The sequence below is a fragment of the Catharus ustulatus genome, chromosome 3 (assembly GCF_009819885.2).
Source record: "Catharus ustulatus isolate bCatUst1 chromosome 3, bCatUst1.pri.v2, whole genome shotgun sequence".
Taxonomy (NCBI): domain Eukaryota; kingdom Metazoa; phylum Chordata; class Aves; order Passeriformes; family Turdidae; genus Catharus; species Catharus ustulatus.
Genome location: NC_046223.1, coordinates 40,060,735 through 40,076,099, shown reverse-complemented (window position 1 = coordinate 40,076,099; position 15,365 = coordinate 40,060,735). Strand labels below are relative to the sequence as shown.

The following is a 15,365-nucleotide window of genomic DNA, read 5'->3' as shown; positions in this document are numbered from 1 at the left end:
TGAGAGAGCATGTGTATGGACTGCTTTGCTTGGCCACACACAGCTCAAGGAGAGCCATAGAGGATCTGCATCCCCTGGGACTGATCTAAAAGCCGCAGCAGCAAGACGGCATCTGGAGGAGTCCATCCATCTCCCTCCCAGCAGGGTGCTAAGCAGCTACACTAACAGCAGTTGACAGAGGGAAAGTTAATGGATGTGTGCATTAGCCTACATAAGCATGTTAAAGCTAGGAGGGCTCTGCAGAAATCAAAGGAGTTAGGTTTCCAAGCCTCCTGTTCCAGAGGTCGTGAAACCACTCCAAGGACTCAAGCTCTGTCATGAGATGGTCACAAAGAGACTTCACATCATCATGGTTTTTTACCTCACTACCCCTAGAAACACAGATCTATTACAGGCAAGATAAAGGAGGGGGTTATTTCTTTAAAGTCAGAAATTTTCAAGTTTAAACTCACCCCTAATCTGTCGACTGGTTCAGGATAGAGTCCAAAAGCAGTTCACCATGGCTTGCCAGAGGTCCAACACCAGCCGCCTGATAGATCTGTGCCATAGTACTGAAAAGTTATGGTGACTTTTTTTTCCTTGGCATAAGAAATAGACACTGCTATTGGGCTTAACAACAGATGCAGAGCCTCGAAGCAAATACGTCATGATAAACAAGAAACCTGTGTAAACAGTGAGTATAGATATATAATTAATGATGGATGCACTTGAGACCAGAGCAAGGTCTAGAGAACTTGGTTTTAGGCACAGTATCCAGAGGAAATACATCCGAGCTCTGACATGTCCTCCAGGCCAGGTTCATTCAGCTCAGCTGTATCTAGGAGCTTAAACTGCCCTATAAAGCTTGAACCATGTGGGTTGGGAAGAGGGAGAGGGAACGGGAGTGTAGCCAGAGTGGGTGAGCAGAAAATCTCTCCTGTAAAAGCTTGTGAGACCTTTACGGATCATCATAATGGCTTTTTGTTGTTGTAGCTGCAGGGATCATTTTTTAAAACAAAGAGATAACGTTTGGTTCATTTCTTTCATTTCGGAAAAGGGCAGCTCCTAAGCCCTTATCGTTAAGAAATAAGAGCAGCGTTACATGTTCAAACAATTTATGTGAAGATCCTGCCATTTGTTACGGGAACAGCAAGTACAACTGCAAGTCCATTATCATCCCTCCCTGCCTCTGCATGCACAGCATGAGCAAGTGAGGAAGATTAGGGGTAAAAGCGATGGAGCCTGCAAAGTCAGTGACAAATATTCAGTACTTAAAACCCTCTTTGATGCTTCCCACTCTGAAGTGAGGCTTTGATTTGGTCAGCGGTCAGACATGGACCCACTGATTTTTCTCCAATCTACTCTCAGTCACAAAAAGTAGCAACCTCGTTTTGTGATCCATTGGCTGAGAAGCAAGTGACCCAATACCACCACAGTACTCTCCTGATGGCCCTGTGAGCAGTGCTGACAGGAGGTGGGCTGCAGAACTGATACAGATAAGTTAATAGTGTTGGAAGGAGTTTCTGGACACCTGCCAATGTCGAAACCTGCCAGTGATATCTGCCTTTTCACTTAAAAAAAATAAAAAAAATCACAAAGCAATTGGCATTACATTCTGGTCTTGTTTCCAAACCCACACTTCCTGTGACCTCCACTCCCCATATCTTCACCCTCCCACTCACAGCTAATCTCTCCCTGCCTCTCCCCACTGCTCTGCTGTTTCTGCAGACAACACATTTATGTTGCTGTGAGTCTGCAGCAGCCGACAGACCATTTCTCATAATAAACCACTCCTGGCTGCACAGCCAGGCTGGGCCCCTCCACGTGAGCAGTCGGGAATTCATGGGTTTTCAAAAGAAGCAGCTTTGCACTTCAAAAAAAAATTCCCTACATCTCCTGTAAGAAAAGCCCATGCCAGGGCAAGCACAGAGGGCTGGAAGAGGAGGACAGCAGGGATGGGGGATTCTGGTACAGCCCTCCATGACGTCCTGCACCATGAGTGCTCAGCAGCAAGCCCATTGCAAGCAGAGAGAAGAAAAGCCACTTATTGATGGGCAGCAAGGAAGGCAAGGCATCTGCTGCAATTACTGAGCAAAGTTTAGCGGCCTTTAAACAAAGAGAAGGTTTCTGGGGAATGATCGTGACCAAAGCAGCAATTAAGGAGCCTCCTGAGAGTGTGCTCTAGCTGTGCCAGCACATCCCTCTGCTCAGCACTTCTGCCCACACACATCATGAGGTGCAGGGGTAAAGGAAGGGAAGGAAGGGAAGGAAGGGAAGGAAGGGAAGGAAGGGAAGGAAGGGAAGGAAGGGAAGGAAGGGAAGGAAGGGAAGGAAGGGAAGGAAGGGAAGGAAGGGAAGGAAGGGAAGGAAGGGAAGGAAGGGAAGGAAGGGAAGGAAGGGAAGGAAGGGAAGGAAGGGAAGGAAGGGAAGGAAGGGAAGGAAGGGAAGGAAGGGAAGGAAGGGAAGGAAGGGAAGGAAGGGAAGGAAGGGAAGGAAGGGAAGGAAGGGAAGGAAGGGAAGGAAGGGAAGGAAGGGAAGGAAGGAAGGGAAGGAAGGGAAGGAAGGGAAGGAAGGGAAGGAAGGGAAGGAAGGGAAGGAGCAGGAGAGCCACCCCTGCCACCTCACTGTCCCTGCCACCTCGCAGATGTGGCAATGCTACCAGCACAGGGTTGGGGTCCAGAAAATCTCGAGAGGGAGCATCATGTGTCTCCAGCATGGAGGCTGGAGTGCTGTGACTGACAGCTGAGGGGGCTGGGTGGCAGCAATGTCCCCTTCAGCCATCTCAGCTGAAGGTGGTGGAGGAGCAAGTGACACCATGGCATCACTCCTGCTTTAGTACAGCAAAACCAGCAAAGGTGGGGGGAGGGAACCTTATCTGTTAGACAATGAAGTAGAGCAATGCAGCAATGAGACCCTGGACTGATGAGGTGCCAAGGACTGATGGGGACCCTCAAGGTGTGGGTAACACACCATTATGGCTCAGCTGCTTTTGGAAAGAGCAGAGTGTGGAGGAAACCACATTTGGGAGCTGAAGTCCTATGTGGGCAGCAGAGGAGCACCTTGCTGGGGGAGGAGAAGAGGGAAGTTGCTGTACTTGTTCAGCCTAATTGCAACTGTCTTCCTCAATCCCTCCTGCAGCATTCCCGTGCCTACAGTATCTTCCTCCCTCTTCAGAGGGAAAGATTTACAAGCTCAGTTGATATCATTTCTTTCACTGGAAATTTAAGAAGGAACCACTAGTAAAAGTGTTAAAACAACAAAAGAAAAATGGCAGAGGGACAGGGCTGCTAGATACTGACAGCTACAGATGTCTTTATCTGCTTGAAACAGAACTGCACAATGTACTCCAGCCACCTGCACCAGCAACAGGAAAGAAAGGAAAAAAAGGGGATAATTAAAGAATGAACAAACCTCTTGGCTTGGACAAATCTGTGTCCCTCTACACCTGAGCTCAACTGCTTGCTGCAGGTCCCTACAGCCCTCCCTGTGCCAAAACAGAACTGTCATGAGGGGCCAACACAGCTACAATGCCAAGCCTAAGTACAGAGTGGTAAATTTTAAAGAAATTGAGATGTGGTAGGAAGTAACAAAACAGTGGGAACAGAAACTTTTCTCTCTTCTGGCTCTTCTGTTGCTCAGATGCTTTGGACAGTGATCTATGAGAGGAAAACAACAGCATTTTCCATCTGTACTTGCTAAACAGGCACACTGGCACAAGCAGCTGCTGAACCAGGGCATCCCACTGGCATCTGCTTCCCGTGAATCCATGGCTGGAGCAAGATGAGTCCTGCTACAGAGACTTGGAAAATGCACCACTTGTAAAATAAGAAGTTTAGTACTAATGAGAGAAGAATCAAAGTTTTGCTTTCAGGAAACACCACTTTCAATATCAAAACTGTGGTATTAAGGCACCAAGTGAAGGCTGCCAGAGGTCACAGCCAAAAGTGCCAAAGCAGTGAGATACTGAGGAATTGATGGCAGCAGCCTCCAAAACAGTGCTGGCACCCCAACATGGGGCAGGATTCAAGGCCAGACACCTGGAGGGTCTGAAAGCCCTGTCTCTGCAGATGAGAGAGAGATATCTCAAATTGAAGCTACCAAAGCCTTTTGGAACAAATAAAGCCAGTGCAGAAGAGGGAAAAAATCATCTTATAGGAGTGAGCAACATATGAAAGACTCTGAACATAAAGTCAAAATAGACAGGAGCATTGGGAACAGAGGCATCATGAGGTATGGGAGCTCAAAAGAAGGCATACAATTAAATTTCCTTGCCTGAATGGGTCCAGCAGAACCACAACTCAGCAATGCGGCTACTAGCTATCCCACAGCTTAAAAAATGGTCTGATTCCAAGTAGTCCTGAGTATAAAGCAGATTCTCACTGAAATTTTATTCATATTTCAGACCTACTAAGTGCCTAATATACTCACCCTGAGCTGCTCTCTGAAATCACTCCTCAGGAGTCAGCTCAAAGTTCATGTGCGCACATGTACCTGGAGCACATCCTCATGTTCAGCCTCTTCTTGTGCTAGGGAAGACAATTCCTGCACTCAGCTGTCCCTGCTACATCCGTCTCAACTTGTCCTGCTTCAACCCCACAGCATGCACAGGAACATCACTGCAAAGAGTGGGAGGCCATGCTCAGAGGATGGTTCCTGAGCACACCCGCTGCTTTAACTCACCTCCCTGCTGCTGCTGGTGCCTCGCTCACACTGGGAATACCAATTGTGTCAAAGGCGTGTTGGCAGGGACAGGTCTCTCAGGAGCAGACAGCAGGAGGAGAGGAGAACTGAGCTTCCAGTAACAGAGGCTGGATAAAAGCGTGACTGTAAAATAAGACACATACTCCCTGCACGTTGCTGTGAAATCATTCCTCTCAAAAACACCAAGCCTGGGACTGCTGCAGAAGAGCTGAATCTGTTATGGTAGTGCTGGTGCCATTGCCCTGTGCCTTTTCACCAGAAAACTTACTCACTCTTTTTCCAAAGTGAAGGAGGTGTGGGTCTTTCTCATGCATTACCAAAACAATTCTGTAAATACTACCTCAGCCTTTCCATTGGAGTGGTCAGCTCCAACAGAGTATACTCTTTCTTCTCAGATGCTAAGAAGAATGGGGAATCCCTTCATGGCTCATTATCCTTGCTGTGCACCAACCCAGACCTCCTCTTCATGTCTACCCCACAATTCTAGATAGGGCATCACCGACAACAGGGACTCACACCTATGAAGTGGTTCAGTGTCCTGGCAGCAGTGAGCAGGAAACTCAGAAGCTTTAGCACCGTCCCCCTGGATGTGAGTCCAGCTCTCTGTATCTACCAAAACATTTTGCAGAATTTAGTTCATACAATTCAGCACATGTTGGCAGAGATTTGCAACAGACAGTTCACCACAAAGGTGCCTCTCTTAGAGAGTTCACCATAATTCCCCAGTGTCTGTAACTTAGTCCTGTAATTTAGTGAATCAGCAGAATTTTCTATCACTTATGGAGAACAAAAGACTTAAAATTTAGCCTGAGTGACCTCTGAGGGCTCAAATCCATAGACTCAATAAAATTCATGGCAGAGAAGGACATCAACACATTTATCTGGTGTTTTCATTAACATTTTTTTCATCTAGTCTTATAATTTACGAGACAGAGAGATCTGACTCATGCTTTTGGAACGTTTGGGGTTGGCAGAAAAAGATGCCCCATGCATGTCTGTACCTCGCTGTCTCTGAAAAGGTCGACACCACTCATTAAGGGGGTGTCAGTGCTCTCGGGGATAAAGCACCCACACAGCTGGCCAAGAGGTGCACAATGAAGCTGCAGTGTGTATTGTGGCTTATGGAGTAGGATGCTATTTCACTGAGGAGGAACTGACCTGAATGTGCAGCTTGGTCTACTTCTGTCTTTGTAATTTTTTGAGATCCTGTGATGTAAGCCTTATGCAAACAAAATGTTATAATAAAAAATGAAATTATAAAATGTTAGCCTATCCAGCATATTCATGTATTCACTGTACAGTAGAGGTAAAAACATGAGACTTTTTTCTGCAAAATTCACTTTCATCTCTCTATTCTAGTCAATAGCACCCTTTTACACCACTCAGGCACATTTCCATACTGAGCTAAAGAATTCACCTAATGAAGAGATTATATTAAAATTTGCTTTTGGGATTAAAATCCCTACTTACTGCTCATCTGTTTCCAAACAGTCATGGAACCTGTAGATGGGCAAACCTGGAAAAGGAAAATACAAAAAAAAAAAAAAAATCATCCATTTATATGCTAAAACATCAGAACTGTCTATAAAATGAAAGCTTTTTCCTTGCTCTTCTTAGAAAAACAAGCGAACAAACTGACCAACCAAATGTACTTGAAATCATGAGTGTATAGAGAAGGATTTTTTTTCTATTATCATAGCAAGCAGGATTCAATGCATACTACCAAAAGGTTCTCAGCTAAGTAGCTCTGAGGGGGTTTATGTCAGAAACACTGCAAAAACAAACACGGCATGGAGCTATACAAATCGAGGGTGGTTTGCTGTGGCTCAGTCCTATTATCCAAGTTAATGATGCTGTGGTGTCACAGCTGCACACCCCCGCAGGGTGGGTCTCCAGCAGTGCTGTCCTGTATCCATGGAGCTGACTCAGCCTCCAGAGGAGCTGCCCCAGGCTGTGGGGCCAGTGTCCTTCCTTGCCTGGGGAACAGGGAGGAGGGCAAAAAAAAACCAGGGAGTGCAGGGAAAAAGGGAGTCTTGGTCACAGCTGTTGAGGTGGAACAGAAAGGAAGAAGGTATAAGAATGAGGAGCGCTGAGTAGGGAAACTCCTCCCTCTTGCCCCTTCCCAGCAGGAGTCACTTCCCTGTATCCCCCCAGCCTCCTTCCACAGCTCTACCCAGATGAGTTTCTCATGGCTGGAGGATGGGCAAAGCAAATGCTGACGATGGCAGCTGGTTTTCTGCCAGAGGTTTGCATTGCACCAGCCCTGAGAGCTGCACTTCATGTCTGGTTATAATTGTGGGATTTTGTTTCAAGCAGATAACCCAGCCTAAGAACTGATGGTGATTGAAGTTCCCTGCATGGAGCAGAGATAGCTAAGAAAAAAATGTGTTAGTTTGGTAATAATGATCCTTACTATACAACAATTAATAAAAGTCGTGCCTATTAACATGTATTTGGTGTTTACATTGAATCATACATCCAAAGATACATACAAGCCAGAGATACCTCAGTCATTATTATGCTGGTTTTACCAGGTACAATTTTTGGAAATCCTTCCTCTTTTTTTTTTTTTTTTTTTAAATGGATTTGCATCACCCATTTTCCTGTCTCCTCCCTGGCTACCATGCCCAACAGCAGAGGAGAAAGATGAGGAACTGCAGTCCTTGAGCAGAGGAGCGCAGGATGCTGCTACAGCAGACAAGAATTCACCCCACAGCACTGGGCTTCCCTTTGCCAGCCTACAGCTACAAGTTCAACAAAATCAAGGCAGCCTAAGGCTGGTGTCATGCTGCAGTGAACCAGACCACTCACACCCAGGTGAAAGATTTCAGAGAATCAAATAGGTATTTCTTCTCCTATAAGGGTAGCAGCTAAGAAAGGTTCTTTTGCATAAGATTTGGAGAGGCTCTCTCCTCTAATTCCCTGAAGAAAATCTGAAAGCAGAAAGTGAGACCAACATTGCACTGGTATATTGGCTTATGGGCACAAAATCTTCTGACAAGTTGTTTGCTTGGCCCTGATTGGAAAATATCTTTAATTAAAACACCACATCAGAATCCTGAACCAATTTCATCCTGGCTCTGCTAAGTGCTTTGTACAAAACATTAACTCTAAAATCTCATTACACATTAGCAATCCCTGTGACAAACATAAATGATAATTTAGCTCTAATGCATTCTGGAGCAAGCCATTTTTAAGATAGGCACATGATATCAGCTTGCTAGGAGAAGGAGAAGAGTTGAATTTATCTGTCTCTTTATTTTTTAAACAAATGGCTCTAACTGCCTCAGCAATGGGCTGCACAAATCATTGTCATGTGTAGATCTGACAGTACCTAGCAGCTGTTTAGCCCGAAACTGGCACTTGAGCCTGGGCTGGGTTTTGAAATCCCACCAGCAGTGCTGAGCTTCCAGGTCTCTAAGCATCCAGAGGAGGGGGACTGGGATGGGGAAGGTGGGGATGTCTGTTGATTTTACAGGACAGAAGGGAGGGAGGTATATCCAGAGACTGCAGGAAATGTGAGCTTGCTCAAAAACACAGGGAGGAGGAAGGAGAAGGTGGAACTAGTGCCTGCAGTCACTCCAGCTGGCTTCCCAGGAAAGAAGCAGGAGTGCAAAAAAGCAACACCTGCAGTGGTGATGTGATCCCTAGTACTAGTGGGAACTTTGCACTACCAAACACTGCACAACCCAGCCAGAACAACAGAGGACACTGCAGTGGATAATATTTCTATTAAATACAAGAACTGTCTAAACAGCACTTCTAGGCCAGAGGGATGTTAGTGGAACTAATGTTATTTGCATTTCTTGTCAAAAAGATATTAAATATCCCTTCTTCGATTAGCAGCAACATTTTCAACCTCTCTCTAGTCTTGAAAATGACCTTTCTAAACTCCTCAGGCTGCACCTTGATCAATTTTTCTGTGTGCAAGTGGGCACATGGGCTGTTAACTATGTGAAATGGGGAATTTATGGTTATTTACTATGGAATTATGAAGCATAAACATAATAAATATTATACAGGGATTTTAAAAACAGGCAAACCTTAACATTTCCTCCAAATACCACCTACCAGATTTGGTCATTTCCTGAAAATCTAGAGCTGCAATTACTTTTATTTTACTGGCTAAATAGAAGTTGCTGAAGTTTTCCATTAAGGGAATGCTTTCCCTCATCTTTTCTGGCTGCACTAGAAATCATACAGATTATTTCTGATTAAATTCTTTTGGGGGTGGGGGGTGGAAGGGAGCAGATCACCTGCATCCACTCCCTTGCCAGAGCTGAAAGATATCCATGGGGCCTAATGATCAGATGATGTTCCCTTGGTTGCAACTCTAGAGAAAAAGGGTGCAAATCAAAATAAACTTGACTTGGACAATAAACATCTCTCCTGTAAAAACACTTGAAAATATGTGTTTGGTCTGGCAAGGAAGAAATCTCCCTAAAACTTACTGCAGGATGGGTGCACTCTTCAACCAGCTCTTCTTTCAAGCAGCAGTCGCGCTTTACCTTGCCCTACAAAAGTGAAGAAATTATTTCTACCAGTTTAATGGGTGCCCAGACATGTTAGCTCCATGTGCTTTTGAAATCTCTTGTGTGGCAGAAGAAGAAAAGTAACCATATTAGATTAATGAAAAAAAGGACTTAATTTTTTCTTGCATCTTAAAAATGATTTTCTCCGTTTCCAGTCCTGGAGGAGCTGCCTGCACCTCTGTACTAGGGTTGTTCCTTCCCTTTCCTAGAGCTCTGCAAGAAGTGTCAAGTCCAGCCATCTCCATAGAGAGATCTGCTAAATACTTGGCATTTTAGTTACACCTCTGATCCAAAACATCTGAAAGCAACCACACAGATCAGACAACCATGCTCTGCTTGAGAGTCAGGAAAAAATGAGAAGCCCCAGATGAGGTTTTTGTGAAAAGGAAATGATCTTGCATATGGGGAAGCTGACAGCAGTTAGGTGGTTGTCTGGGTACTGAAAGGCCAACAATTCCTTGATTTTTACTGCTTAAGAATAGTAGCTTGGGGTTACAGCTCTACCTGAGTCTTAATCTGCAGCTAGACCGATGTCCCAAAATCATTCAGATTCTTTAGAAGACTTTTCCTTGAATCATAGAATACCTCGAGTTGAAAGTTCCCCACAAGGATCATCAAAGCGCAACTTCTCACCCTGCACAGGACAACCCCAAGAATTCCACCACATACCTAGTGTCCAAACACTTCTTGAACTGTCAGGCTCGTGCTGTGGCCACTGCCCTGGGGAGCTGCTCCAGTGCCCAACCATCCTCTGGGTGAAAAACCTTTTCCTGATATCCAACCTAAACCTCCCCTGAAACAATTCCAGGTCCTGTCACTGGTCAGCACAGAGCAGAGATCAGTGCCCACCCCCCCTCTCCCCCTCACAAGGAAGCTGTAACTGCAGTGAGGTCTGTCCTCAGTCTCCTCCAGGCTGAACAGACCCAGTGACCTCAGCTGTTCTCATACGCCTTCCCCTCAAGGCCCTCAATCACCTTCCTGGCCCTAGTTTGGACATTCTCTCATAGCTTTATATCCTTCTTACATTGTGTCACACAGAGCTGCCCCCAGCACTGGAGGTGAGGCTGCCCCAGCTCAGAGCAGAGCAGGACAATCCCCTCCCTTGCCCGGCTGTGATGCTGTGCCTGATGCACCCCAGGACAGGGTTGGCCCTCCTGGCTGCCAGGGCACTGCTGGCTCATGTTCAACTTGCCAGTGACCAGGATCCGCAGGTCTCTTCCCACAGCACTGCTCTCCAGACTCTCCCATTCTGTGCTTACATCCAAGTTTGCCCCATCCCAGATGCAGAATCCATCACTTACCTTTGTTAAACTTCATAAAGCTGGTGATGACATAGCCATCTAATTTGTCTTGGAGACTTTCTGGCTAGCCCACAGTTTTTCATTTCTTCATTTACAGTAGAGCTTTCCTGAATTCTTTCCCCTCTAGAGGATTTATCTTCCTAACCACCCTGCCATACTGCCAGGTCTCAGCATAATTTTCCTTCCTCTTGCCACATCTGTCCACTTGCCTCAGACACTGGACTAGACTAGAAAATCATATTTAGTAAAACTCTCAGTAACAAGCAGCGTGATGTCAAGGCAGCTCTACTGCTGTTGCTTCACATGTATTAGGTAACTGCACTCTTTCTCTTCTCTGGGTTGAAATCAGTACACTGGGTTTCAAAGAGTTCAGTCAAAAATTGTCACAGGTTGTCCACAGAAGGGATGAGGAATAATTTGAGGTGATGGCTTCTTTGGTCCTCAGCATGGCCCTTGGCTAATCATTAAATCATGTCTGCAGGCTCTGCAGAAGTGCATCCATTTTGAAGGGGACCAGCTTGATAAACGCTGCAGGGTGGGAACAGGAGCTGTGCTTAAACTTGTATTTGGCAGTGACAATCAGCATTATCAAGTGATGTTTCATTTCACAGGAAGAACTGAACAACGCTGTTGCTGTTGCTTTATTGCAGCCTTCTGCCCCAGTTACATGCTGACCTTGGTCCATATAGCTCCAATCATAACATTGTCCTTCTGCAGCATATCTTAACAAAAGTCATCAAGGCCTTGGATTATTCACAACATGCTTCACAGCTCTGCCTACATACCTGTGTCTGCATGCTTACATAGCTGTGTCCCACACCTGCCTGGGACTTAACCACCCTGTTCAAAGGCAGCAACTCAGCCAAGGTAGCTTAAAAAATATTCAACTTGTTCTACTCCTTAGTTCAGCTTGTCCTTGTTGAAAGACACTGCCTGTGTACTTTGTGCCAATCACATGTTCATAAACTACATTTGGTTCACATCAAAAGGAATTTTCTTCTCAACACTGCTCCAGCAGAAAGCATAAGCTTCACTTGCTGTGGAACACATGACATCACTCCAAAAGTAATCCAATATTTCTTCAGCTTAAGAGTAATGAAGTCACCTGTTGGAAAGAAAACTTACAGCTACAGGCAGGGAGCATGCTGGAGCTGAATGAAGAAGACAAGAACGCATCAGTCTTCACAGGATAACCATCACCCAGGTAGAAAAAACAGGTAAATCCCATTATGCTTGGGAATTCTGCTCTCCAGTCATGTCTCTCCCCCTTTGCTTGACCAGATGCTGTTCTCTGCAGCCTCATTTCAGGAAGGAGTCTGTGATAGAACACCCATGAGTGCCACTGGAAGCAGCTGGTAAGTGAGGTGTGGGAAAGTGGGAGGCCTGTACCTACTCACAGAGATCTGTGCTCCTCTTCAGGAGTGCCTTGTGGGGACCATATTCCAGTTCTGCAGCTCTTGCAATTTCTACAGCATCCCCTGCACAGTCTCCTGTGGCTGGGTCTTCTACGTGGCAGAAATTCCACACCCCACCCCACAGGCTGTACCTGTTCCAAGGACTGTTCCCAGCTGGGGTGGTTGTGCTGTCCTTTTCAGTGACCTGCATTCACAGTGATTTGTGTCTGTCTATAAATCTGCCACCTGTGCCTGGTGCCATCTGAGCTCTTCCAGGAAATCCCTGTGGCATGGCCTCGCTGCCTGATGCTGACCCTGTAAAGGGAGGCTGGGACAAGACCAAACTGCGCACTCTGCTGTAGGCAGGGCATCCCAGGGCTCTGAGTGCAGCCACCCCTGTGGATCAGCAAGGCTGGCCCACAGGGGAGCGGTGGTGGTGGCCACTGGCCATGCAGGCAAGTCCTGTACTGGGTTTTGCGCTGGTGTTATCCAACACAGCTGAGTAAGGGCACAGCCACGACCACCCAGACAAATGCAAATTGACTGCATCAGCTGGGGGAAGACAAACATAGGGAAGAGGAAGGGGGTGTGCAGCAGCTCCTGGCGGGATCAGAAGCAGAGCTGCTTTCACACACGTTTTGCTTAGCATAAAGGCTCCTCTGATGTTTCACGACTATCAAAGGCTTTGAAATTCACAGGAATTTCAAGGAAGGCAGAAGTTCATCTGAAATGAGAGAAAGATTATATTTTCCCTCCCACTATATTTCCAGCTTCCCAAGAATTTTCCTTTGAAGGCTCCACTGCTCGCAGAAATGTCTTTATGATGTTTTTCAAGTAATTTCCCATACAGGATCACCACTGCACAGTGCAAGCAAGTGATAGAGGCTCAGAAAGCAACATATGGGGGTGAGAACTAAGGATGTGGGTGAGCTTCATCTTCTCAACAAAACCAAATCATCCTACCACAATGTAGCACTGGTTAGAGGCAAGTATGCCAATGTCCCTTCGTGGAGGGAGAGCAGCGGTTTCCTGAGCAGCTGCTAGACCGAGCAGTGCCTTACTGCTTTCCATGCTGGCTAAACCAAGAATGTAGACTTGAGCTATGGGAGAAACTGCACTTTTCCAAACCTTTTTTCTCAAGTACAAGCCACTCCCATCTGGAAAAGAAAGCACCTGCTAACTGCCTGCAGCAAGGGAGAAGGGTCTCACAGCAAGGCATTTTAATTTCCAGCCAGGGGATTTCTCTCACTGGTCCACTCTGAAATCTGGCCACCGGGGAATAGATAAGCATGGGGCAGACTGCAAAAACTGAGATGAAACTGCTCATTTCCCTCTGATAAGAGGGAGCTGATATTGAACCTATTAGTCAGATTATGGTGGATCTGAATTTGTTTCCCCTTGAGCAGCAGCTACAGAGACAGAGCAGCTGGATTAAGTTTCATTTTCCTATGTAAAATGACTTAACAGAGTAGATAAAACTTAATATTTGTGAAAGCTCATGTGTTTCTCTGAGACCTGATCTCAATAATGTCTTATGAATGCCTTGCTGATTGTTTAATGAATTATTTTTCTTCCTCTCAGACTGTTAATAATAATTTATTAGTAGAAAGAATGTACAGACTGCTTGAAATAATTCCTTGAATATGAGTTCAGCTGCAGAACTCACTCTGTTTTGCCTTTCACTACCTCTGAGCAAGTACTTTTTGATGAGGATTTTGGGGCAGAGAAGTTCCCCCTGTTCTTGTGAGATAGGAAGGCCCTAGGGATGAGTGAGCTACATTGGGGAAGCTCAGCCTATCTGTGAAATACATGAGGTTTCATCATGAACCAGCTGGCTGTGTGTGTACATTACTGGACACCTCCCAGATGGACTTTCACTTGGCAAAGCAAAGGCAGGAGGGACAGAGAAGCTTCAGAGGCAGAAGAGGAGGAATGGTCCCATTTCAAGGCTGTGGGAAAGGACTCAGGATCTCACCATCTACTTCACCTGCTGTGGGCTGAAGGAGATGTTCAGCATGAGTCACAATAAACTCACACTGGTTTTGCTCTCTGAAGGGTTCACATCCAACCAAGCCACCCACATGGAGAGCCCAGGCAGATAACAGAGGAGAAAAGTTCTAGTTTGTATGAGATTTTATTATAATCTAGGCTGAACTGCCCTTATTGCTGCCCACATCCTGCAGCTGACAAGGAGCAGGAGCCTAGCTGAGAAGCCCAGATCAGGACTAGAGTCAGGCATCCCACTGCTGGTGCCAACAGCCACCCACCCACATAGGAATGCTATGTGGATGGGTCTCTACTAGAAGCTATTAACTATAAGAGGGGTTTCCATATTAGTCATGAACTATAAATATATACTCTATAATATATATATACGTGTTATAGAGTATAATCCACAGATTATAAAAGTCAGCCCCTTAGCATAGTTCACCCTGGAGGTTTCATGGATCATTTCACACATTTCAGAGTTAAATAACTACCCACTCTATATCCACAGGCATGTAAATGGATCAAACTCAGCTACCCCAGTTACTCTCAGCAGCCCTTTGCTCACAGGGGAAAAATCAGAGCATTAAAAGAGGAGAGAACACCAGGAGAGTAAATGAAGGACAGCATGAAAGACACAGGGTGCTAGAATGTCAGCTGCATTTATAAGCTTCCATTATTAGCCTTCACCTTCATCCTTGCCTCTTCCAAATCAAAGTCCTTTCACTTTAAATAGTGCCGTGCACCCAGGGGAAGCCTGTGCAGTTTTCTGCATGCAGCCAAGCTAGCCCATGCCTTGCATTCAAACCAGAGGCAAACAGCTCTCACCATCCCCAACATGCTGGTGCCACACATGGAGCTTAAAGCCAAGCAAGGACAGTGAGGACTTTACACTCAAAGGAGCAGCCTTTTGAAGAGGTAGGACAGGCACCACCCCACCATGCAGTGGGGGCACAGTGTAGAGCAGGCAGGACAGGAGGGGCTGTTCATGCTGTCCCCAGGAACACAGAGACATGGACTAAAAGCAATACTCCCACATGCTCCTCTACCCAGTCGCTGCACACCAGTCCAGCCAGCTATAGCTGGCCAGGTTGGTGTGCACAAGAGAGAGTGATGTGAAACTGAAATCTTGATGGCGAGGGGTAAGGAAATGTTCTTTAAATCAAAACCAATTCTGCAGCTTTAGCAGGGATGCCAAATACAGAAAATCCACTGAAAGCTTCCCAGTTACTTATGCTGAGTATTTTGGCACACATACGTCCTACAGCAGCACTTATTCCACTGGTAAGTTTTGCAGTACAACCAGTGTCCCAGGTTCCCCTCTGCCCAAAAGGCAGCCCCGAGGCTCACCAAGGCTGCAGGTTAGCTTGGAGTCTCAAGTGAGGAAGCATGAGATGGCCAGGTCAGCACTTTTGGTATTGCTCATTAGAATGACTCACGGCTTGGATACAAAGCCAGGTAGATGAGGATTA

General features: G+C 46.0%; 2 long non-coding RNA genes across 2 annotated transcripts in view; both read right to left on the bottom strand.

Annotated features, from left to right (window-relative positions):
- LOC116993971 overlaps positions 1-1,131 on the bottom strand; it is a 184,184-nt gene extending 183,053 nt beyond the window's left edge. The window contains exon 1 of the long non-coding RNA XR_004417395.1: positions 453-1,131. This is a non-coding gene — a long non-coding RNA (uncharacterized LOC116993971). The remainder of the gene's footprint in view (positions 1-452) is intronic.
- A 3,358-nt stretch (positions 1,132-4,489) lies between these two features.
- LOC116993972 lies at positions 4,490-11,111 on the bottom strand. The gene is made up of 4 exons (XR_004417396.1): positions 10,514-11,111; positions 9,132-9,194; positions 6,151-6,196; positions 4,490-4,803 (listed from the first exon to the last, which is right to left on the bottom strand). It is a non-coding gene; the product is annotated as an uncharacterized LOC116993972 (long non-coding RNA).
- Positions 11,112-15,365: the final 4,254 nt, after the last annotated feature.